The 27,323-nt window shown below is 38.6% G+C and overlaps 1 long non-coding RNA gene across 2 annotated transcripts in view; it reads right to left on the bottom strand.

Moving 5' to 3' along the window:
* LOC309606575 overlaps positions 1–27,323 on the bottom strand; it is a 402,482-nt gene that overhangs the window by 270,389 nt on the left and 104,770 nt on the right. For both annotated transcript variants that reach the window (XR_014231932.1, XR_014231933.1), the window contains exon 2: positions 13,876–13,981. This is a non-coding gene — a long non-coding RNA (uncharacterized lncRNA). The remainder of the gene's footprint in view (positions 1–13,875; positions 13,982–27,323) is intronic.

Here is a 27,323-nt window from a genome sequence, read left to right as displayed (position 1 = left end):
TGTCTCCTTTTCGCAGGCTGCAGGTTTGTAGTTTGCATTGTTTTTGGTGTCTGCCCCCAGTGGGTAAGGTTGATTCAGTGGGTTGTGTAGGCTTCCTGGTGGAGGGGACTGGTGCCTGTGTTCTGGTGGATGAGGCTGGATCTTGTCTTTCTGGTGGGCAGAACCACCTCTGGTGGTGTGTTTTGGGGTGTCTGTGAACTTATTATGATTTCAGGCAGCCTTTCTGCTAATGGTTGGATTTGTGTTCCTGTCTTGCTAGTTGTTTGCCATCGGGTTTTCAGCACTGGAGCTTGCTGGTTGTTGAGTGGAACTGGGTCTTAGCTTTGAGATGGAGATCTCTGGGAGAGCTCTCACCAATTGATATTATGTGGGCCCGGGAGGTCTCTGCTGGTCCAATGTCCTGAACTCTGCTCTCCCACCTCAGAGGCTCAGGCTTGACACCCAGCCGGAGGACCAAAACCCTGTCAGCCACATGGCTTTTGGGAAGTCTGAGGTCTTCTGCCAGCTTTCAGTGGGTGTTCTGTTGGAGTTTTTCCATATGTAGATTTATTTTCGATTTATTTGTGGGGAGGAAGGTGATCTCCACATCTTACTCCTCCGCCATCTTGAAGGTCCTCTAATATTCTCTCTTTATCTTTAATTTTTGCCATTTTAATTACAGTGAGTCTTGGTGTGATCCTCTTTGAGTTGAGACTCAAACCCAAACTTCCTGGACCTGGAAGTCTGTTTCCTTTCCCAGGTTAGGAAAGTTTTCAGCTATTCAAATATGTTCTCTGTCCCTTTCTCTCTCTCTTCTCCTTCTGGGACCCCTACAGTGCAAATGTTAGTATGCTTGATGTTGTCTTAGAGGTCTCTTAGACTGTCATCATTTCTCTTTATTCTTTTCCTTTTCCCTTTTCATCTTTAATGGTTGCCACTACTCTGTCTTTCAGCTCAGTGATCCATTCCTTTGTATCATCTAATCTGATGTTGATTCCTTCTAGTGTATTTTTCATTTCAGTTATTATATTCTTCATCTCTGTTTGGTTCTGTACATGTTCTAACTCTTTGTTAGAAACTTCTAACTTCTCAGTCTGGTCATACAGTCTTCTCCCAATATCATTGATTATCATTACCATCATTACTTTGAAATCCCTGATGGTAGACTGGCTAGCTTCACTTAGTTCTTCTTCTGGGGTTTTATCTTATTCTTCATCTTGAATATATTCCTCTGTTTCCTCATTTTGCCTAAATTGCTGTTTTTATTTCTATGTATCTAGTAGTTTGGCTACATATTCTGACATTGAAGAAGTGGCCTTTTGTGTCCTATGTGTCCCAGTAGCACACTCCCCTTTGGTCACCAATGCTATATGCTCTACGAGTGCCCCCTATTTGGGCTGTATGGGTCCTTCTGTTGTAACAGACTAACCATCCAGTTGGTTGCTAGTCCTTGCCTTGTGCAGAGGCTGCCAGCCACTGGTGGGTGGGCTTGTTTCACAAGGCTGCTGGCTGCACATCCCTGGAGGGGTCCAGGGCTAGTGCTGTCCCACTGGTAGGCACATTCATGTCCCAGAGTCTCTGGCTGCAGTCCCTGAGGGTCCTGGGGCTAGTACCTGCACACTGGTATATGGGATCAGGTCCTGGACCCTCTGGTGGACAATCCCAGATCCAGGGGCAGCTTTGGGCTCAGGGGGTCTTAAGGCTGCAGGCCTGCTGGTGGGTGAGTCTATGTCTTCTCCTGGCTAGTTACTTGGCCTGAGCATTGCTGTACTAATGCTGACAGGCTGGTAGGCAGGGCCAGGTTCTGGTGCTAATAAGCTAGAGGAAGGACTCCAAAATGGTGCTTGTCAGCACCAGTATCCACATGGTAGAATGATCTCCCCAAAATGCCTGCTCCAAGGGTCTGTGTCTCCAGGGTGCTCTCCAGTTGCCTCCTGCCTCTCTGGGAGACTTTCCAAGATCAGAAGGTTGGTCTGACCCAGGTTTCTTTCAAATTACTGCTTCTGTCTTGGGTCCTGAAGCATGTGAGATTTTGTGTGAACCCTTTAATAGTGGAGTTTCTGTTTCCCACAGCCCTCTGGCTCTCCAAAAGGTAAGCCCTACGGGCCTTCAAAACCAAATATAGTGCAGGCTTGTCTTCCTGGTGCAGGACTCCCCGGCTGGGGAGCCTGATATGGGGCTCAGACCCTTTGCTGCAATTGTAATTTTCCTCCTGTTTGTGGGTCTTTTCCCAGGGGTATGGGTTTTGACTATACTTCATCTCTGCCCCTCTTACCCATCTCACTGTGGCATCTTCTTTATATCTTTAGTTGCAGAAGATATTTTCTGCTAGTCTTCTGGTTTTTATCATCAATAGATCTCTATAAATAGTTGTAATTTTGGTATGCCTTTGGGAGGAGATGAGCTCAGGATCTTTCTACTCCACCATCTTGGCCGCTCCCACCCCCAGATATCTTATTAGTAATTAGAGGTGTTTTAGAATGACAACAAATCATTATTTTGCATGTAGAAGAGCAAGCAAAACAGGAAGAAACTGGGTCCCCTTCCAAATACTGGAATGAATGCTAACTGGATGCTATTAATGACCTCTACCACTAATGCTCTCTATTCTTCCAAAATTCCCAGCTCACAATATCTGCCAGTTTTGCCCTCTGGCTGCCCCCCAAAATGCACTGGCTCAGAACAATTGTGGGGAATACATGAGGCACAGGTCCAAGAATGTTAACCCAGATAACCCTTGTTCCTACTAAATGGTCATATTGCTCTCACTTATCTCATGGTTAAACAATTCTAGACTTCCATCCTTGACCCAAATTAATGTTGCACTCTAAATAAAGCCTTTGTGTTTTTCATCCTTCCATTCCATCTGTCTAAATGTTTTGGTGTACCTGGCCAACTCCTTCTTGTACTTAAAGTCCTAGCACAAATATCAGCCCTTCTCTGAAACCGTGCTCTATTTGCCTAGTTCAAGCTGACTCATTCAACACTTGGAATACCATAGAATTCAGTGTACACATCAATCATTGTCACATCATGTCAATTTTCTTTTTACAAATATTTCTTTTCCTCACTTGAAAGTCATCTCTTAAGTAAAGAGATTTTTGTTTCATGATTTTCTCTGCCTCAGTGCCTGGCCAAACATGTGTGTAACTTCTATGTTGAATGGGATTAGACTTTAAGTTTGTTTTTAGCTTGATATCTAATTTAACAAGATCTCTCCTCCAATATGTCCATAATGACTCTTGGGCTAGAGATTTTTAGTCCTCCACTGGCACTCAATCAGCTCATTCCATTAAATGCAAAACCAATCTGGAATAGCTGCTCTAAGAAATTAAACTCTGTTCTTCTCTTTCCAAAAAAAAAAAAATCCTACAAACTCTCCAGTCTTCAGGGAGGTATTTCATATATATACATATATATGATTTTCAATGAAGAAAAATAAATAAATGGTTTCCTTAATTAGTCCCGCATAGCTGAGTCTGTCGCTGTTAAATCCATGGCTGTACTACCTTAGAGCTTAAATAAAAGGAAGGGAAACTCTGAGCCTAATTCACCTTCTTCATAAGGGTGAAGGTTATATTTTTTCAAAAGGCAACTAATAGGAGTATTTCAAATAGAACATTTAATATTTAGGGTTCTGAATTTCTTCTTAACAAGTTGTTTTGATTTAAAGGCAAATGCACTGTCTAAGAAGAAATTCTTTGCTGGACATTTGGATCCTATAACATCCTTATCCTATTCCTCTCTTTGCCAAATCCCACATTGGTAAAATATAGTTAATTGTAAACAAAGGAGAAAATAGTCATTAAATGGAGGAATGAAGACTCAGATTTTTATTGCTCATCCAGAAATTCAATCAATCAACAGTTTTCTTAGAATGATCTACTAGAAAAACACAAAGAGAAAGTTTACTTTAAAAAAATAGAATAAAACTCATTTTACCTTCAATTATCATACGGGTTCATTGAACTCTTTTGTTTGTAAAATAACTTAAAATTTTGAAAATTGAAAAAGGTACAGTAGAATCAAATGGCAAATAGTGATGGATATTTTCCTGGAATTCCAAGGCTTAAGGTATATTTTGTTTGTTGTCTTTGTGTTTTTGATGTTGTTGTTGTTTGTTTCGGGGTTTTTTTTGGCAATTATTTCTCTCCTGCAGGGATGCATAGTCAAATCACTGTGTTTTTAAGTTACTTCGAATAGTCCTATCCTAAGATAGAAATTTGTTAATTAGCTTTTTGTTTTGATTTGATTTTTAGGATTGCTTTTAAAATTTTAATTTTATTGTGTAATTGTGTATAATGCTTTCATGATTCCAAATTCAAAACAACAAAGAAGTCTAGACTTAATACCCTCCCCCTTCATTCTATTCCCTTTCTTTTCCTATAAAGAAACATTTAAAAATATATTACGGTTTATCTTTTTTTTAAATATAAGCATATTATAAGTATAATTTAGATTCTATACTTCAATACAAGTATACATATTAATAACCCCTTTTTCTTAAATAACCAGATCTATAGATTGTTACCTATTTCTGTGTAACAAACCACCCCAAACACAGTGGACTGAAATAGCAATCATGTATTTGTTCATGCTGGTTGTTGGCTTGATCTCTTTTTTCCTTGTGTTGTCTCATCCTGAAGGTTAGCTCAAGCTTTTTTACACAGCAGTTCTATGGTAGCAAGCAAAAGTAGAAGTTATAATGCCTTTTGAGACTTAGGCTGAAAAGTTTCACATCTATTACAGTGTATAGGTTTAAGCCGCTTCCAAAGCAAGTCCAGATTCATGAGGTAGAGAAATAAATGCTACCTTTTCAAGGGAAGAGCAACCAAGGCACATTGTACAGAACACGCACTTTGTAGGAAGAAATCTTTGTAACTATCTGATCTGTTCTCAGGACCTTCTTCCTACCCATGTCTGAAAAGGTTTCAGTAAAGCAACGCATTAGCAAAAGGGAATGATAAATGTCATGGGCTCTAGTCAATCGTGTTAGCAACTAGTCTGCCTTTTGGGAGAGGAAACATGGAATAAGTGTGGAAAGAGGGGCAGAGTTCTTCATAAGAGTGTGTTTGCTGCTTACTCAGAAATTCAATTGTGTTCTTCCAAACATAGTTCCCATTTTGTGAAAATGTCCCCTTAATCCCCATGAAACTAAGGGAAGTGACTTCATCTCTAGTTGTCCTGAGTTCATCAGTGAATGACATTCTTATGGTAACTCTTTCTCAACTAGCAGTGGTTTTGAGATATAAATTGGCCCAAACTAAAGGAAAGTGTGTTCATGTAATTCTTGGCAGAACAGTTTCTCTCTCACCCCTGCTGGACATGAAAAAGAATCCCTTTGGTCACAATTTTTTTGCAAAGTATTTAAACAGCATAAAGGCAACCAGCCTTAGAGGAAGCCAATACTGAGGATAGAAGATTGGAAAGACAATAAGAACCAGGCACTCTGATGATTCTATTCCATTCCATACCTGGAGCCTGCCCTGCTGGACTTTCATTTATGCAAGAGTTCAACACTTTCATTTCTTAAAACAGGTTAAGATTATTTTTGATATTTAACTTTGGATTCTGCAATCACTAGTATGGGGATTTGAGTTTAGAAAATTATTTTCATATTTATGATATATTTAACATTGATGCTACATCATTTGCCTACCACTAGTGAGAAAGGTTCTATTGTTCTCAACACTATTTTGGAGTTAAAGAATCTGACGCTCAGAGAATGTTAAAAAAACAAAATGAGACAATGAATGAAACAGTGTGTTAGACCCAGTCCAGAGCCTTAGAATAGAGGTTTGATGAATGTTAGTCTTAGGATGATATTCCCATTTCCCAAGGGCCTTACTACAACATTCCTAGCCCCAAACCTTACTACTAAAATTTGCAGATTCACAACTTGAATTCAAATTCTATTTCTTTCTCATTATGCCACCGTGCTTATAGTCGGTATTCATCCCAGAAATTCTTTGGTGAGACCAAACTCTTGAAGGAAACAGTGTTCTGGGACAAGGAGAAGTATTTTTTGAACATTAGAATACTCCCCTAGAAAGGAAGACCTAGAAAAAGATGCTTCCAGGGCAGCATAAGGGTAATATGTATATAAATATGAAGAAGACAGTAAAAGTGACCTAAAAGGAAGCGGAAAGGATGACAGATTTAGAGCAGTGAAAAACCTTGAAAAGAGCACTGATTTTGGAATCAAGCAGCCTGGTTTGAAATCACAAATATCCCTTGGATATTATCTCTTCAAGACAATATCTTCCTGATTAACACAGGGGTAACAATATCTACCTAGAAGGTCAAAAACTTATTAAACGACAATATATAGAGCAGGGGTCCCCAACCCCCAGGCCTGCTAGGAACCAGGCCGAACAGCAGGAGGTGAGAGGAGGGTGAGAGAGTGGAGCTTCATCTGCCTCTCATCACTCGCCATGGCTCACATTACCGCCTGAAACATCCCACACCTCCACCCCATCCATGGAAAAATTTTCTTCCATGAAGCCGGTCCCTGGTGCCAAAAAGGTTGGGGACCACTGATATAGAGGATACCTAGCACAGGTTCTACTTCATATCTGGTACTCCATAAATGTTACTGTAAAGACATGCTCTGGTGTGAATGGACCCAAGCTTTTGGAATTCTGACTAGAAGTGTGTGTGTATATGTCTTTAGGAGTGGACTTCCATTTTATAGCCAGAAATATTCTCCTGCTTTTTTACAGACGAACTCTTGATTTCAACTTTGGGGCAACACTTCCTTTCTCTTTTATGAAAAGAAATATTATATTTGTAGTTTGTTGATGTAATAGTAAAGCAAAGCAAAAGGAAAGGAAAGAAGCTTGAGATAAGGGATAGCTAAACTATACTACACAATATTATATTTCTTTTTTTCAGGAGCGAGAGAATATGCTTCTTTCCTAAATATGGGTTAAACTTTCCTCTCTCCAAAAATCATGTTAATTCTTGAGAGATATGCATGAGCTAGCTATTATTACCCACTGGAGACTGGCATAGAGACATGCTGTTGGCAGGAAGTTCTCAGAGGCACAGCCTCACCGCATGATGTTCAGGAATCTGGTAGGAAAGACTGAAGCCCAATCTGTATCTTCCACTGAAGTCTTCCATGTGTTATTTTCCTGAGCTTCAAAACTCAGACTTTGGGAAATGTCCTGTACTTGGAATGTGCCATTCAAATGGCCTGGCCAAAGACATGTTCTTTGGGTACGGGGAGTTGTTTTGATAAAGACAGTGAACATTCTGGCAACCATCGTGGGCATGAGGAATATTTCAGGAGAGTGTAAAGACTCAAAATTGGAATCCTCTACACAAGATAGGTTCAAAATCATTTCCATGTATTCATTTTTTTGTCCACTCAATAAACATGTATTGAGTAGCTATTATGTAGCAATTACTATTCAGGTGTTTGGAATAGAGTCATACAAAACCTCTGCTTAAGGAGTTTCACTCTAGTTGGAGATATGGACAATAAAAAAGTAAAACAATACATAAGCAATATGTAAGCAAATAAATGCAGGTAATAATCATTACTGTGAAAATAATATTTTCTCTGATCAAGGAAGACCCCACTGAGAAGGTAACATTTGAGCAGATGTTTAAATAATATAAAGAAGCAGAGTAATGGCCCCAACAAAGATGACCACATCCTCATCTCTGGAACCTATGGATATGTTATTTTACATGGCAAAAGGGAATTTGCAGATGTGACCTTTAGGGTTAGGGACCTTGACGTGGGGAGATGATGATCCATGTGGATGATCCACGTGGACCCAATCTAATCACTGAGTCTAAAAGTGGAAGAGGAAGTCATAACAGTGGGTCAGAAAGATGTGGCATGAGAAGGACTGAACACACCGTTGCTGGCTTTGAAGATGGAGAAGAGAAACCACAAGCCAAGGAGTGTAGTTTGGCTTCTAGGAGCTGGGAATGGAACTCAGCTGACAGCCAGGAGGAAAACAGAGACCTTGGGCCTACAGTCCCAGTAACTGAATTCTGCCAGTAACCGTAATGAGCAGTAAATGAATTCTCCCCTAGAGCCTGCAGGAAGGAATGCAGCCCTGCTGACCACTTGATTTTAGCTCCATGAGAGTCATACTCGACTTCTGACTTACAGAACTGTGAGATCATAAAAGTGTGCTGTTTTATACCATGAAGCTTTGTACAGCAACAACAGAAAACTAATACGCATGCAGAGATAATAGGGGCCCGCATTCCAGACTGTGGGTACAGTAATGCACAAGCCCTAGCATGGCTGAGGTGGATAGTGACATCAGCACAGATTTTTGCAATATTTAGACACTCTCCAAAATGTCAAGATGTACTTGAAGAAGGAAACTTGGTAAAGATATCTAATGCCTCACCATCAACTGAGGTACAGGTTTAGGCTTTTATGAGCTGGAGAAAGATGAATTATCTCACAAATTTGTGAAACCTAGATATCTGGGTTTTATTAGTAATGCTTCACAGCTGGAATTCATACCAAGTCTCTCAAACAAAAGTTTGCTGTTCGGCAAGCCCTGGAGTTCCAGGGTAGAAATCTTAGCGATAACAAGGAACCAGCCTGAAGAGTCCATTTGTATTATGAGCATTTGATAAAAAGAAAAAGGATGGAGGCATTACTCCATCAGTGCAGCAGCATAGCTGTATGATCCCCTTAGTAGGGCGGGGCATCTGACAATAAGTAGAGAATGAGCATTGGAAGGGTGACCCTGGTTGAGCAGAAGAGGGTGTTTATGGTCCTGAAAGAGCTTTTCTTTTTGCAAGAGAGGGAAGAGCCTTTCTGAGGGAGGATGCCGTTAGCTTTTTCATAGGGGACACTGACGCAGGCAATTTAACCACCTTTCAGAAGCAATCTCTCTGCTTTTCTATTTTACTGTGCTTCATTTCAGCTTTTCTCTTTTTCTCTAAATTGTGTAACCAATTGCAAACATGTCCCAGGAAAAGGGGAGAATAGATGCCATCCTGTACTCTGGCTTCCAGCCATGTGCTGCCCCTTCCCTGCTTTTACAGACTATAAACTTCACACCAGCCAGCTGAGAAATGGCCAAAGTGAAAAGCAATTTGCAAGCGGGAAGCATCCTGGCTGTCATTATTAACCTGTGGTAAAGGCAGATGGGACATGTGCAAGGGTCTGGGGAGGGAAATAAGGAGACAGTGGACACAATAAGAAGCTGGTGTGGGTGGACACTGCTTCTTGAAGAGGGAGCTGAGATGAACAGAGAGAAATGCAGGCATTAATGCTTCCTATATATACATCCTGGCATGGAATCGGGGTGAAGGCTGAGGAAGGGCCAGCTGGGATGGCACAGCATAGTGGTTAATAGTCCTGGCGATGTGAAGCCTGGGTGTAGGTGCTTGCACTGCCACTTTTTATCTGTATGACCTCAGCAATTAATGTACATCTTCTGCACCTTATTTTGATATTGTGATGATTGCATGATACTACATATAAAGTGCCAAGGACTTACGTGCTCTTGGTAAACATTAGTAAATGCTATTACTATTCTTGACATGTATTTTTAAAGGGTGGCTAGGTTCTAAATAACTTTTAGATACTTTGCTACAACTAGGAAGTAAGTAGGAACACACACTGTGCCTCAGAGGAGACACATCATATAATCAACAAATGTTAGAGCTGAGAGACATTTTGGTGATCAATGAAACCAATCCCCTTAATTGACAGGTAAGGAAAATGATGCTCACAATGTTTTGTGATTTGTTCAAGATCACAAAGCCAGTAAGGGACTAGGCAGCCAGGTAAAGACGGGACGTCTCATTCTCATTCTGTGACTGTCTAGACACAAAGCGTTTGTTGTTTTTTCTACATGATTTGAAATCATTGCCTTCTATGATCCATAAGACTGAGACCATGGAAATCACATACATGTTCCCACGTACTGCCAGCTCATGCTGCATTTTATCCCCACCCGCATTACAACTTCTGTGGGGAGAATAGCCTCTGCCTATCTCCTATTTCTTCACATTTTTCATGTTTCCAGGAAGATAGCTGTGGATCTCCTGAGTCACCAATCCCAGTGGAATCATCTGATTCTAATAGTTTTAATATTTTTAGGGGGAAAAAAAGATGTATTTCAATTTAGAGGTTACAAACTAGCTGTAGCCAAACCACAGACAGTTTTGGTTTTTTTCCAAAAATGTTGTGAACCTTTTGAATTCAACAACCTGCTCCAGTTTTCACAGGCTCCGCCATTCTCCTTCTTAGACTTAACTTTATCCACACATTTACTTATTATTGTGTCTGGCTGGGAACTGTAGATTTTATGTAGTGACTCCTGGTATGTACGAGCTTTTTCTAATTAAAAAAAGTATGTACTTTCAATAAAGCTTTCTATTTAGACATTCCCATTGCATTAATGAGAAGCTGTTACATATTTTCTGAGTTTAAACTTCTGGATTTAAGTAAAGAGGGCTTTCTTCACCAGGACGTGGCAATTTAATGTGATATCCTAACGAGAGTTATAAAAACTAATATAGTTGTTGCTGGGAAAGTATCTTGTAGATGTAGTTAACATCAGTAAACTTTCAGTAAAAAGATTGCCTCAATTATGTGGGAAGGCCTCATCCAATCAGTGGAAAGGCTTTAAGAGCAAAACAGGTTTTCTGAGGAAGAAGAAATTCTGCCTCAAGACAGAGTTTCCAGCCTGCAGGACTGCCCTGTGGATTTAAATCTTGTGGGCCCCCATAATTGTGAAAGCTAATTCTTTGAAATAAATCGCTTTATACAGATTTAAATCTATATAAATATATATACTGTTATATAATATATAAATACATATATCTTATTATATATATCCTACGGGACTGTTTCTCTGGAAAACCCTGCCAGTTCAGAGGGAAAGTAAAACATTAGCCAATGGTTCATGGGAGACATTACCAAATGTTTTAGATAAGGTAATGCTAGCCGCTAAAACAGCTGGACCATGAATTTCTACAGCTTAACCCGATAGAAAATTGTTTCTCACTCACACAATGAACATCTAACAGGTGGAGGTGGGGAGAAGAGACCCAGCATAGCAAAGGCTTAGAAACTATGTGACATCCAAGGTCACCTACAGCCAGCAGAGAGGGAAGAAATAGAATGGAGGATCCAGTGAAAGGTTTTCTAAGCCAGGATCACTTCTATACACATTCCATTGGCCAGGATTTGGTCATCTGGCCATACCTAACTTCAAGGAAACACGAGCTAGCTCTTTCCCAGGAGAAACTGAAAAGGTGCTTGGCAAATAGTTAGCCATTCTCTGTCATGCAAAGTCATTAGTAGAGAAGCTTCTTGGAAAATATCATGTATTCTTGCTAGGACTATCTTGTTTGTTAAAATTTGGTGACTAACTTGTTATGTATTGTGGTCTCAGTACAGGAACAAATATAGAAAATGGAAAAAAAAAAAAAAAAACCAGAATGAGATGGCAAAGAAAGCAAAGTCTGAGGCAGGAGACAATTTAAAACAGCAATTAGAGTCTAATTAAATCCAAAGTTTGGTATCATTATCAGAAGTGAAGACATAGCTAATTATGCAGAAAGCAAGTTTCAGTTCAGGTTATGGTCATTCAATAAGGGAATATTTTCTTCCCAGCAGAAAACACTAATTTTGAAAACCACTTAAAAGATTCTCAATAATGGATGGTATGTATGTGTGCATTTTAATCTCTTTATCCATATTGTCTATGTGGTATTTAGTCTTTGTACTTAAATCAACAGTAATTGTTTGTTGTAGCATGAGAAATTTTTGGCTCATTGATTTTCCATAGCACTGAAATGTCACATTAGCTCAAGGTGAAAAGCTAATAGGATGTGAATAATGATAATAATAATCAGAACGATAATAGAAAGAATCATACACCTGAATGTACATTAAAATCCTCTATTACTCTCAGGGCTCTGGTGACATTTCAAACAACAGGAGAAGAGAGAGAAAATGGTTTGTTAACATCATTCTCTCTAGAGGCCACTGCAACCTTGGCTGCACATTTTGGTATAGATGGCAATTTACAGAATGAATGAATGAGAACCAAGGACATGGGTCCCACCTACTATGTAACACTCCCCTCCCCCAATTTTACTCTGTTTCCAGGTACAATTCATTAATGTTCAGTCTTCCACATTCCTGTCTGAGATACACATTTGGACTTACAAAAGTAAAGAAATCTCAAAACAGGCATTTGGAATTTGCGATATGCACAGGATTTGGTCATCCGGCCATACCTAACTTCAAGGAAACATGAGCTAACACTGAGTAAATGCACTTGAGCTAGACATAGCTTGGGATCCCAGGGAGACTAGTTATCACCCAGACACCCAGAACATTCACTGAGTCTCAGAATTTTCGGGCCGAGGACCCTGGCTTATGCTAATGATATTAAAAAATAAAAATGAAAGAAAGAGTCTCAGATCCTGATCCCACTTAAGCAAAGTAATATCTTACTTTGCTTTTTAGGTATTCTAATTCCCTGCTGGTAATTGTGGATTCATAATTATAAACAAATGAATTTATTATTCTATTATTCCAGAAAGTTGCTTCAGAACCCAGTCTCCCCCCACCCACCTCCCACCAGATTCTGTTTAATTCCACTGTGATACCTTCTCATGGAATTCTAAATTTCTATATTATAGCACTTTGTCACACGTCAAATGGATTTAAAAAAAAAAAAAGGTTAATGTCTTCTTTCCCTCTAGACTGTATGGTAGGGGATACAGTTCCTACTGTCTTTCAGCTCTGCATCTTCAGGACCCAGAAGAGGGTAAAGACAGTGGCACTCAATCAGTGGATGCTCCGTGACTAACCTGCGAGTGCCCCATTCCTCCCTATGTAGGGCTGACAATGGTTCTGCTTTCAGACTGAATTTTACCGCAGTATTTCATTCTAAATCTGCAACTATCTACCTCTAGTCCATCTTACTCCATCATCTGTTCAAGTGATCTCATAACTCTTGACTATATTTTTATTTGTTCAGAACAGGCCAGTCTTTAACTCTTCAGCACATTGTTCGTTACTACCTGTAAGTCCTCACTCGTGCCATGTTGGTGTTACATTACACAGGCTTAGTGTTAGGCTTACATTATAATAGGAACAGTCTCAACATTTCCAACTCTTCCTGTTGATTCCAACTGTTCTTAAAGACTTATGGGCACTGCAATGAGATAATGATGACATGCCCCTAAACTATTTTTTAAGAAAAAGAGGTATAACTTTTCAGAGACAAACTATAAAATCAACACAAGATGCATCACAGCAGTGATACACAATTAAATGGAAAGGAAAATTCCCAGACCAGATCAAGACTTGATACTAATCAAACTAAAGAGGTTGAGCACATCTGAAGCGTCACATTTGGAAATAAATTCTTAGCCATGTTTTATGAATACTGACTCAAACTCTGATTAAAAGGAAGGGTTCTAAATTAATTAACTAATATCCTGGTCCTCAGAGACAGTATATCACAGAAAATAGTTATAACATTAAATTGTCCACTCTTATAACTAATTTTTATTATGAATCTATACTCATCAAGCTAGCCTCTGATCATTGGTTTTTAATAAGGAGATGAAATCGTCTTATTTATCAAAATATTGACCAATCACTTTCATTTTGATATACATACTTTAGTCTCTTGTGAATTTATTCAGCACGAATCAGTGTCCCTGAATAACCCAACTCAGCTCACTGACAAGTTCAAGTTTCTGTACCTGCAAAGCTGAGGAACTTTGGTGTATTAGTGTATTACTCAGGGTTTCTAGAGAAACAGAGCCAATAAAAGATATATTAATAGATAAATGATTGATAGATATAGAGACAGATATCTCATATCTATTTACTTATATCTATATTTGAAAGTGATTTCTTATAACATTTTGCCTTACATGATTACAGAGGCTGAAAAGTCCCACGATCTGCCATCTGCCAGCTGGAGAGCCAATGGTGTAGACTGCAGTCCAGGTCTGAATGCCTGAGAGTGAACCAGGAGCCCTGAGGACAGGAGAAGATTGATGTTTCAGATCAAGCAGTCAGGTAGAGAGCAAATTCAACTTTCCTCTGCCTTTTGTTCTATTCTGGCCCTCAGTGGGTGGGATAATACCCACCCACATGGGGAGGGCCATCTCCTTTACTCAGCCCACCAATTCAAATGTTAATCTCTTCCAGAAACACCCTCACAGACACACCCAGAGATAATGTTTAACCAGCTCTATGGGCACCCCATGGCCCAGTCAAGTTGCCACGTGAATTAACCATCACACTTAGACTTCTACTTCATAAGACTTCTACTTCTAAGGTAATGTAGGCCTATTAGATTTCTAGAAGGTCAATCAGGCAACTTTCCCTGGAAATAGTCTAACATCTCAATCTCTACATTTTCTTTCTCTCACAGTTACATAAAATTCATCACCCCCATGGAGTTCTTTGTGACTGACCCTAGCCCATACCACAGGCACCTTATTTTGTGAGCATTTTGGGTTAGACGACTGTTTGTATATACCAGCAAAAGAATGCATGATGGTAGTTTGTTGCCATGTAAAATAATGATGATTTTTAGGATTATGTAATACCAACATGGTATGAATTCTCATTAACTGTAAACTCTATTTTCTGACTATTACCATGCACTATAATCATCATGATCTATAATCTCTCCAGGAATTACCAAAACAGAATGAGCTCTCTCTTCCAGGTCAGAAATAATACTGAAATCCTAAAATCATCTCTTTTATATGATAAGCCCTTTGGGAGTTAAGGGAGACCCATACCATAGGCACAGGTCTTCAGGGACTGGTGGATTACACACCTTTGATAATGGCACTAAGCAGAGACACAGAGCAAACAGGCAAGCTAATTCCTAATGTCAGAAAGCAATTAGATATGCTAATTACACAATAATATATGTAAATGTTCAAATGTATGTGTGTGTGATCATTATCCACCACACAGTGAAAATCACTTCCTTTTTACAGAATTCTCTTCTCCCCACGGTATTTCCAACAGATGCAGGACCCTACACGTACCACTTATCAACTAGAATACCATCTCAAATTGGCCTTTAAAGTCCTAGCCAGGGTCAGAAATGACTGACCATTTGAGTGCTATGGACTCCAGTGCAATAAACAAGCAATAAACAAGCTGTTGGGTTTCATGTGTTATAAATTCTCTGATCGAAATTTGGACACTCTTAGTAACTCAAGAATACTTCTGATCAAGCAGTAAATAGTAACACTTGAGGTGAAAAGGGAGTTGCATTCTGATTTAATCTTAAAGATTAAAGGATCCTTTTTCCTTTCACTCCCTCTCTTCCTTTAACCAACTGTGAATCCTTAGCCAGCAGTTTTTCCTGTCCAATTTCCTTGAGCTTCTGTATCCTTATCTGTAAGACAGGAATGATTCCACTACTTGATATATCTTAAAACAAATTACTGAGAGAAATCATATTGAATACTGAACATGAGTGTTGTAAAACATATAACAAAGTACGTAAAGACACATAACAATGCAGTCCTGTAGAAATTTAAATTCCTGCCAATTTATATCCTGTATATATACACAGAACTAGGAACCTGAAAATTGATGAAAAAAGACCCTGCTGAATTGAGATTTGAATTAATTTTTGTTTTCATTTTTTCATTCCTTAGCTCTGAAAAGAGAAGAAAATACTGTGTGATGAAATGAGAGAAAAAGCACAGGTGAGAAAAAATGAACACTGTAATCTAAAGAAAATGGATTTAGACTGTGAGTTAGAACTGCTTCTGGTTCCAATTCCCCTGTGTGAGTCTTTGGCCTCATTTTTCTCCACTTTCAAATACATATTTCTTAGTTCTCTGATGAAGTTACTATATGAGAAACTTGGGTTATCTACTTAAACTCTAGAGAATTGGCAGGGGATGGAAGACCAAGGGAAATCTCATTTTTCAAGGAGAGATGAAGAGATGATACAGAAAATAGAAGACAAGTTAGTTACCAGTAGCACCATCCATTTACAAGGGTCTTTAGAGTTTATGCACAGCATCTTATACAATCTTCATGCCACCTGAGAGGTGGGTAGAATTACTTTTTCTTAAGGAAAAAGAAATTGAAACTCAAAATATTTACACAAGACCAAGGACACAAAGAGCTAATAAATGGCAGCCTTGGATAGAATAATTCTTACTTCAGTGCTCTCAATGGATGGCAATCAGAATCGTTAAGTTGTGCCATTTTTCAAGATAAAATAAATCCAGGGGTAAAAGACACATAACTCATGCACCAAAAGATCTAGTCATCTTTCCCCAAATTAAAAGAAATTGGCAAGTTGTCAATGCATGAGTGTATATGTATGTGTGTCTGTGTGTGTGTGTAAATAACTAAGCAAGAGTAGAAACAAATTTCCATTTTAGGAGCAATCAGATTATCGCCTAAATAGGATGATTTACAAATGTCTCTGCCCCAAAACAGGAGGGTGGACCCCAAAAGTTACCAGTTCAAGTTAGTAATTAAGAGCATGCATGGCCTGAAGCCAGACTTCTTAAGTTTGAATCTTTCTTACCTCTACAACTTACAGCTATGTGACAAGCAAGTTATTTAATCTCTCCATGCCTCAGTTTCTCCTCCCTAAAGTTGGAAAAATAATCGTACCTACTTGTTGTAGGTATTAAAATAATACAGCACATGTAAAGTTCTTAAAAGGGTGCCTAGCACTCGAAAAACAAACATATAATGTAAAGGAGAAGTTTAAGGGCCCCTCAAACATACTCAATACAGGCGAGCAAACTGGTTTCTGCAAGGATCATAGCTATAGGCAGTCAGGTAATAAGAGTTGTTTCTTGCTGGACTGATTAAAATGGAAAGAGATCAAACAGTTTATTGTTTCTGTTTGTTTTGTTTTATCTTTAAACTGCTGTAGAGTTATTCTTTTGTGATCCACCACATAGTACTTGAAATGTTCTTCTACCTATAATCCACTCTTGATCAACTTTATTTTTTCTTCTCTTCCTCTGGCTCTTTGAGTCTTCCCCCTTAGTTCACATTAGTCAAAGGGGTTAGAAACAGAGTAGGTAAAACAGAAAGGAAAGTATCGTATAGAAATCTGCATAAGGCATCTATCTTTTAACCCAGATGTCAGGGTTTTAATTGATAGTTACACATTATAATTTATTTCTATTAACATTGTCATTAATGTTTGATAGTGATACAATTATTTTACAACTTAAAATGGTAATCACATGCATTGTTTTCAATCTTCTCAACAAACCTGGGATGGTAGACAAGACAGGTTTTAGCCATTTTTACAATCTGAAGGAAATGAATCTTTGGTGGCAGAATTTTAGGCTTAGTAACAAGGAGTGGGAGAGTCAATTCTGTGATGTAATATACAGGAAAGATTTTAGTTATTTATTTATTAGTAACAAGTTATATACTTCTTTTTTGCTTCCACTCTCTGAAAACTACCTGGGAAGAGAGTGGAGAAGAACAGTAATTGATGGGATATCAGTCTATTCTGATAAATATCAATCCCAAACTATTTCCTTCTCGCTTAAAGTGGTCTCATTTTGGGCAGTTATTTGGTCAGCTCTAGGTATCAGTATTATCTTTTGCACTCCAATTGTTCACTACCAGAACTTTTGGGAGACTTACCAGCAGAAGAAGTGTGTGTGTGTGTGTGTGTGTGTGTGTGTGTGTTGAGATGGCAAATGGAGGGAACAGTCTGAATACTTTCCCCTCTTCCTGTGAAACACAGTGACTGCTCTTGAGAATAACTACCCAGTTGGCAAGCTTGTTATCTGCTTCTCTATCTCCTCCCCCTTTCCAATTTCTCATCTAAGCTCCTGGCAAAAAAATACTAGAATCTTGTGGGACACATATTAGGGTTATTTGAGGGTTCATGGAAGCTGCTCTTAGAGTAGATGCCCAGCATTGGTGACCCTGGAAAGAAATGATTCCTCTGTCTCTCCATGTCACAGAGGATCTACTTAATTTTCTGCCTAAATTCCCTTGCTCGGGTATATGGCTGCTCATTTAGGGGACTCACAAAGGGCCTTAAGCTCTGCTGCTTTTCACAGTATCCTTTCTACCCAGAGAAAACTCCTGTGTCCTTGCCAAGTTGTGGGAAAGCAGGCTGCCCTGGGTCCCTTTTTTCTTATCTCTCTCTGTCTCTGTCTCTATTCCTCTCTCTTTTATGTGAGTGCACACATACACGTTGCCACTCACTGACAATACCAGGAAAGACTACCAATTTAGCTCTGAAACTTTTGGAAAAGCTCTGTGAGATGGAACACAAGTTAGATCTAACACCCTTATCCCCTTATTCACTACATACCACCCATACAGAGGGATAAATGCTTCAAAAATTTTGCTTTCCCTAAGAAAATAACTTCTTTCTTTGACTTTTGGCTGATTGCTTTCACCTTTTTCTTTGCAGTAATTGCCAATCTAGTCCAGCTTCACTGGAACATGTAGACAGAGAGACACCACAAATTAGTCTTTCTCTGGCAGGAAATTCCCTCCTTTTTAATCGCTTTCTGTTTAGTCAACAGACAGGACCAGCTAATCCTGCACAAAGAAGAAAAGTTCCCCATTATCCCTTTGCCTCTAATATACATCCTAACAATGTGTCGGTCTATCTATCTATCTATCTATCTATCCATCCATACATACATACATTTCTGTCTACCCATCTATTCATCTAAGCATCTATCTTCATTTCAAATGTATCACTTTTCCATGTGTTGTATTGAAATATAGAGCTTACAGACTCAGTCTTTGAAAGCTCAGGACATTACCTTCTTACAAAACTGCATCCAGGCCATATCATTTCTAAAGTTTTGAATTTTTTGTTTTTAATTCAAAGCTAGTTGTTTGAACACAGTGGTAACTTCCCAATTTCATATCTTCTCAACACCCTCTCCACAAAACTCGTAGCATCAACAAAAATAATATGCCTTAACATTACTAGAAAATAAAAAAGCAGGACCACCTTTAAATTAATTATAAGTAAATTTAAAAATTTCAATTCCAAAATTCCAAAGGGCTCCCACACATTGCTTCAGGCTTGTAGATATGGAGAATGGGATAGAAGAGACTTAAGGGGCTTAATGAAGAGGACACAGAAAAAGCACAGACAAAATCACCTGAGAAAGTGAAAGTCCAGTATTAAATGCCAATATGGTGAACACAAGTCAGACCTTGGTGGTTCGCAGTACTGGCTACAGCAAAGGAGCTTGGCAGGTAGTGGCAATCACACAGAAGAATTGCTTTTAGAGGATAACTGGATACGTAGAGGATGGATGGTACTCCTTAGCAATGAGACAGCAAAAGGAAATAAGGAACAAAGTGGGGGGAATTAAAGATCACACAAACAAAAGAGAAATAAGGCACATCAACCTTTCTTCCCCCAATCCCACTAAATTTCTCCTTTCCTCCGCAAAAAACCTTGAACTTGAGAAAACTATAACACTAAACTCAAAAATGAATTAAAAACCTCAGCAAACATTTGGAAATGTGAAGATGAAACTTTGAATCAGAAATATACTGATCGGGACTTCCCTGGTGGCACAGTGGTTAAGAATTCGCCTGCCAATGCAGGGGACACGGGTTCGATCCCCGGTCTGGGAAGATCCCACATGCCATGGAGCAACTAAGCCCGTGTGCCACAACTACTGAAGCCCCTGCACCCTAGAAGCCCGCACACCGCAACTACTGAGCTTGTGTGTTGCAACTACTGAAGCCCGCACGCCTAGAGCCCGTGCTCCTCAACATGAGAAGCCACCACAACGAGAAGCCTGCGTACCACAACGAAGAGTAGACCCTGCTCACCACAACTAGAGAAAGCCCCCCGCGCAGCAACAAAGACCTAATGCAGCCAAAAAAAAAAAAAGTAATATACTGTCAGCAAATGCTGGCAAGGATGTGGACCAACAGGAAGTCTCATTCATTGCTGGTGGGAATTCAAAATAATACACTTCAGAAGACAGTTTGGCAGTTTCTTTCAAAACTAAACATAAGCTTACCGTACAATTCAACCATCGTGTTCCTAGGTATTTACCCAAAGGATCTGAACACTTATGTCCACACAGAAACCTTAACAAGAATATTTATATCGGTTTTATTTCTAACTGCCAAAATTTGGAAGTACTCAAGATGCACTTCAATAGGTGAATGGATAACAAACTCTTGTACCTCCATAAAATGGAATATTCTTCAGCAATAAAAACAAGTGTGCTGGATATGGGGATATATGTATATGCATAGGTGCTTCACTTTGTTATACAGCAGCAACTAACACAACAATGTAAAGCAATTACACTCCAATGAAGATGTTAAAAAAAAAAAGTGCTATCAAGTCACAAAAATACATAGAGGAAAGCCTTAAATGCATACTGCTAAATGAAAGAAGCCAATATGAAATGGCTAAATGATGTATGATTCCAACTTTGTGAAATTCTGGAAGAGGCAAAACTATGGAGACAGTAAAAATATCAGTGGTTGCTTGGAGTTCAGGGGGAGGGGAGGAGGAGTAATAGGTAACAGGGCATTTTGGGGGCAGTGAAACTATTCTGCATGATATTATAATGGTGGATACATTATACATTTATCAAAACTCATAGAACTGTATTACATGAAGAGTGAATGTTAATATAAACTATGGACTTTAGTTAATAACAATGTATCAATATTGGTTCATATTGTAACCAATGTACCACACTAATGTAACATGTTAAACAGGGGGAACTGATGGGGAGGAGAGGGCATTTATAGGAACCCTTGATATTTTCAGCCCAGTTTTTCTATAAACTCTAAAAATTAAAGTCTATTAAAAAAAAAAACCAAGCAATTATCTGAACAGATGATTCACCAAAGAAGATATACAGATAGCAAGTAAGCATATCAACAGATGATCAACATCATTTGTCATTGGAGAGTTGCAAATTAAAACAATGATCAGATATTATATACCTATTAAAATGGCTAAAATCCAGAAAACTGACAATACCAATTCTGGAGAAGATGCAGAGCAGCAGAGGAACTCTCACTCATTGCTGGTGCGAATGTAAAACGGCACAGCCAGTTAGGAAGACAATTTGGCTACTGATTACAAAGCTAAATATGGTCTTATCCAGCAATCTCACTCCTAGGTATTCACCCAACTTATTTTAAAACTTAAGTCCACACAAAAACCTGTATGTAAATGTTTACTGTAACTTTATTCATAATTGCCCAAACTGGAAGCCACCAAGATATCCTTCAATAGGTGAAGGAGTTAACAAGTTGGTACATCCATACAATGTAATATTCACTGATGAAAAGAAATGCATTATCAAGCTACAAAAGACATTGAATAACCTTAAATGCACATTACTAAGTGAAAAGAAGCCAGTCTGAAAAGGCTACATATTTTATAAATCCAATTATATGATATTCTGAAAAAGACAAAACTATGAAAACAGTCAAAAGATCCCTTGTTGCCTCTGGGTCACAACCTCAGGAACTTTCTGGGTAAAATCTGAAACTGACTTCCCTAGAAAAAGGGTAAGGACAGGCAGACTACTCCAGATTGACAGGATGCAGGTTTAATAAACCAAGGAACTTACATACCAGGCTTGTCTTGAGTGTCTGCAAGACAGATTTCTGCACGCAAGTTATATAGAGGTCTTAACTGGATTAAATCACATGTTCAGTCCAGATAGTCTCAACACATTTTTCTCTCAAGGTTGAGTTACCCATACGCATGCATCTATGTCAAAGCTGTAACAATGTGAACATAAATAATGATAATATTGAATTACATCACATAAATTAAAAATAACCATCCCTGAGTCCATCCTGATTTAATAAATAATTAAATAAATAAATGGGTAAGAAAGGCAGCATTTTTTACAGTTGATTTTCAATTAGTCAATGTAGAAGAACAGAAGGAAGTAGAAAAGAATCATCTCATAAACACCACAGTATAATTTCCGTGAACAAGATCCATGATGGATGTTAAAAGTAGTAAGCAAAAGTTTGAGGAGAAACTGGATTCGTATAGTCTCAAAGTATCTCCCTCACAATATTTATTACTATAAAGGGAAAGATACTAACTTTGCAATGGAGAAACGAGCCAAAACCACCTTCAGCAAGTGACTAAGGTCGATATCACCAGTAATAACACATATCAATATAATGAATCCCATGATAGGATGCACTGAGGATATAGCATCATTTCTGCAGTATTTTTGCCCAAAATACATATCTGCAGTCTGTACAATCATGAGAAAACATCAGACAAACCAAAATTGAAGGACATTTGGCAAAATAACTCATCAATATTACTCAAAAATGTTAAGGTCATAAAAAACAAGGAAAGACTGAAGACTATTACCGAGTGTAGGAGATTACAAAGAAAGAAAAATTAAATGCACTTTGGGGTCCTGGATAAGACTCTGGAATAGCAAAAGGACATTAGTGGAAAAACTGGTGAAATACAAATAAATTTTGGAGTTTAGTTAATAGTATGGTACAAGGTTAATTTCTTGTTCTTGATAATTGTACTAAAGTTATATAATGTATTTATATTAAGGGAAGTGGGATGAGAGCCAGATGGAAACTCTGTTTTGTTTTCTTTTTGTTGTGTTTCTGTAAGGCTAAAATTAGTTTAAAATTTTAAATTTTATAAATAAAGAAGCTAATACCTTGGTCAAATATATTAAATATGACAGTGTATACAAAGCATTAATGGCAGTGCCTAGAATAATTACACACAAAAAAGTGAACATCATTATCATCATATCATTATTATCAGTATTATTAATATAATAAGATGGTGTGAGGTACTACAAAGAATTCTTCTGTTTACCTAGGTTGACAACAAATGCCCATCGCTGAGGACAAAAGCGATGCTTACAGCATTGTGAGCTCAGACTTTTTAGTTCTTGGTGCAGCCACTTCGCCTCACATCTTGCAGAGAAGCAGCATTTCAGCAGACCTAGCTATCACCTCCACTTACCCCAAGATAATTTTAAAAAGACTGGGTGGGGGAAAAGTTTATCAGTTTTGAGCCATGCAGTATTCACGAACAAATTCTACCTCTTTCTTCACATTCCATTTGGGGAAGGATGGGATCATGTGACTACTTCTGCTTCTCAAAATCAAGGGAATCACTTGTCAAATTCGGCAGTGCCTGAAAAGAGGGGTATTATGGGTGGAATCATGTCCCTCCTCGAAAGATGTGTTGAAGTCCTAACCCTGAGTACCTCAGAATGTGATCTTATTTGGGTTAACATTTGTGGATGTAATTAGTTAAGTCAGATGAGGTCATACTGGAGCAGGCAGGCCCTAAATTTCATAAGTCTTCATAAGAATATACTGTGGAGACACACAGGGAGAATGCCATGTGACAACGAGGGAGAGATTGGAGGGATGCCAGCCAAGAAATGCCAGGGAACAATGGCCACCATCAGAAGCTAGGACAGGACAAGGAAGGATTCTATTCAGAGTCTCAGAGGGAGCATGGCCCTATCAACACCTTGATTTTGGACTTCTAGTTTGGTGAGAGAATAAATTTCTGTTGCATTAAGCCATGCAGTTTGTGGTACTTTGTTATAGTAGATCTAGGAAACTAATACAAGGGGAGAGGGGTAGATGTCCAGAGGGCTACCAGTTGGACTAACCTGCCCAATGGTCCCAGAGCAAGGGGAAGAGGCTTGCAGAGGAACGGTATGGTAGAACGGACAGGCATAGAAGATGGTTTCTAGTAGTGTCCACAGATACTAGAGGTGAGGTCACAGTGCGTAGGTGAGATTAGAACCCCAGAGTGTGGACCAAGGAGACATGCACAGCAAAGAAAGATGGCATGACATCATCAGCATGACTAAGGGGCTGAGCTCACCAGGGGGCACCAGGGTCTAGTGGGACTGCTTAGATTTTAACCCCCATCAGTACAAAGTCTCTTAAAACGACCAGCTATCCACATCAAGCTCATAATCAACAATGTAGGAAAGTAGTCTAAGCTACGCAGGAAAAAACAAGTCAACTTGCACATTTTCCCCACTTTTTCCTCTCACCCCTATACCCAAGAGATTACCATAGTGAAGGAAGGATGTGTAAAGGAGAGCAGAATGCCATACTTCAACCACAGAGTAGGAGAGGAATGGGAGAGCTTTCTTTTAGATATGAAATTGAAGTTTTAAAATTGAAAGTTCTGAACCTTAAGAACTAAAATAAAACTGTTTTAATAACCTAAAGAGACTAAAATGTTATGAAATTAGATACCATGAAAGGCACCTGCTCCCCTGTAGGAGAGACAGGCGTCAATTGAGCATTTATTGGAAACAAAAAAACTGTTTTATGTTTACACCACAATAAGCCAAGACTCCCTAACTAAACTGTAAATATAATAATAATAACACAACAATAATGTAATAATATTCATCACTGTATCTTTTCATCTTATCAGCAAAATGTTCCTTATCTGTAAGTAAGAGAAGGCTTCCTTTCCTGTTTATCTGAGGGCAAAGCTCCTTTTGATCATAACATAAAACAAAGAATAATTGATAAGCAAAGGATTCAAAGGACTCAGGGAATTTGGCAAGGCTTATGGGTTCCTAAATTATGAACATTTTAGTAAGTGAATGGTGGAGGTGGCGAGGTCTCCAGGGAGTCTTGTGCCTTGAAATATAATGAGTTTCTTTGGGGAGTAATTCATTAGGAAATGAGAAAGCAAATGCTCTGTCAAGAGGAAGCTTTCGAAACTATTACTTTGTTTTAATCAGCAGGCTTGATTTTCTATTAAGAAACAAGACAAAATGTTTTCCCTGGCCAGGCAACTCTTTCAACAGGAGATTCTGTTGGTTTTTAATAAGGCACGGTATTTAGAAACCTGGAGATTGGTCCACCTCAAGAGGTTTGCGGAATTTCAGAGTCAGGAAAATATGAAATGTTTTTAATTATTATAGAAGAGAAAGTTGCTAACCTTAGGTAATCAGCATTGTCTTACATCTTAGAGCTAGGTGTGTGACCCTGGGAAAACAGGGCCTTCAGAAAACAGAAAAATCTTCACCTCTCTGAGCTTCAATTTGTCCTCTACAAATGAAAATAAAAGCACGTCTCACATAGAAGTATTTTTGAGTTTAAAATGACACATGTAAAGCACTTAGCAAAAAAAGAGCTAATAAATAGCAGAGCCAGGATTTGAACCCCAGCTGTTCTGACTACAAAAGCCAAGTTCTTAATCTTTACCCTCTATCGCCTCTATTTTTACAGAGAATTGTCATGAAGATCACATACAAATGCAAGAATATAAATATAAATTTTAGAGTCTGCCAAGATAGATCCAGGACTTTACAATCAGAACTAAAGGCTTTTGGTAGTGATTTGAAGAAAAAAAGAAAGCGCTCCATTAGAGTACAAAAGATATTTCTTTTGTTCACCACTGTATCCCTAGCTCCATAATGCATAATGCTGGCTTATTATATGTATTTGTTGAAAGGATGACATATAACCAACACCTATCAAAGGAAAGAGAACATTTGACAAGTACCTATTTCAAGACTAAGCCCTGTAAAGGTGGTGACATCATTATTCTTAAAGGTTTAGCACACATAAAAAGTACCTACTCTTTAAGGAAACTTCTTTATAGATGTTGATTATTTTGAACTTAGTATGTGAAAGATAGAAAAAAGCATCATTTTAGAAGATGTTATGGCTTGACGTGCATACATACTTTTAGAAAAAAAGTTATTCAGTTAATCCTTATCTAATCAGATATATTAATTGAAAATAGATTATAATTATGCTTCACACATATGCTGTTATTTTCTAGACGTTAGTCAGGCTCCTCTAAGCCCTCTAAGCCTAGACCTTGATGTCCATTGTGGCAAGAATCTTACTAAGTCAGTTTAGTGAGAATCCGCCCCATCCCATCCCTACCTCAATATCAGATCAAATTCCTCGTCCTTCACCATCCCCCCAGCTGATATCTGGTCAGCTTGAACTGTCTTCAGCAAGAATCCTGTTAAATCTGTTTAGCAAGAATCCCCTCTTACCCCTGATATTTAGTAACTTTCCATCCACTGGACCCTCTGGCACCATTCTTGCTGCATATCTTACTCCAGTTCTGTTAACATTTCAGTTGCTCAAATGTGCCATCCTCCTTCCTATCTCAGGACTTTATGTGTGTAGTTCCCTTCAATTAATCAATTCCTATGTAGCATCTTTCAGATTTCAGTACAGAGGTCACTTCCTTAGAGAATCATCTTTTAACACATCTTGCTGTAAGTCTCAATGTACACTGGACATAAAACATTCATCACAGTAATGACATTTTCATTTCCTTTTTTGTTTATTTTTTTTCTAACTAGAACATCAAGCTCCATAATGTAAATGATAATACACATAAGCCACATTTCGCAAATTCCTTTACTCAACTGAAAGTGCAAAAATAAAAAAATTCTCTAATATTCAGTCCAAAGGTCTTGTTTATTCTGCCCACCTCTCTCCTTTTCCTACCTCTTCTTCCTTCTCCATATCTTGTCTACCAATTTATTTTAGTCTCTACAACATATCAGGGAACAAGTGACACTACACACAGTATCTCTAACTCTTAGGACAATAAACCACTCAAGGGAATTATTACTTTCCCGTTTGACGGATAAGCAAACTAAAACCTAGAAGTATGATCACTTGAACCAAGCAGCACAGAGAGCAGGTGCCGTAGTAGAATTTGGAACATAGCTCTGTACAGCTTCAAGCCCATCATATTCTTTCTCCAAGCTCCACACATTGTATTGTCTCATCCATCATCAAGACACCCTCACAGCATTACTATTGTATCACCTCTCCTGTGGGTACATGGATTGGAGTTCACAAGATTGAGAGTCCCTGCATAGCAGGAAATATGTCTGACATTTCTTTCATACTTTCCTAAGCCAGAAAGGCATTGTGCCAGAAGTAGGTGCTTGATGCCTATGCTACTAAAGAATCACAAACTGTGATAGAGGGAAGAAAACCTGGTGATCTGGTCCCATCTCTTATTTCATAGCCCAGGAACACCAGTTAAAAAAGTGGCAGAGAACTTAGGACTTAAAACCCTGAAGTTTAAATTTTCTCTTGTACCATGTTGTGTGCCCTTTCCCTGATTAGTGAATGAATGATAAGATACATGAACTGATTTTTAAGATGAATAATGTTAGTCATTATCAGACCGTCTAACCTTTTGGGGATGCCTAGCGATGAGTAGATGCTCTGTTCCTGGTTAATATCAAAGAGGGTTTTAACCATGGGGGAAAAAGGAAGAATGAGAGCCACATGATCTCATTACTTTTCCCCAAACATCGTGGCATTTTATTACCCATTTTCTAGTCAAAGAGTCTCT

This window comes from Balaenoptera borealis, assembly GCF_965194805.1.
Source record: "Balaenoptera borealis genome assembly, chromosome: 11".
Taxonomy (NCBI): Eukaryota; Metazoa; Chordata; class Mammalia; order Artiodactyla; family Balaenopteridae; genus Balaenoptera; species Balaenoptera borealis.
Note: the sequence above shows the minus strand (reverse complement) of the source record. Positions and strands in the feature narration are given on the sequence as shown.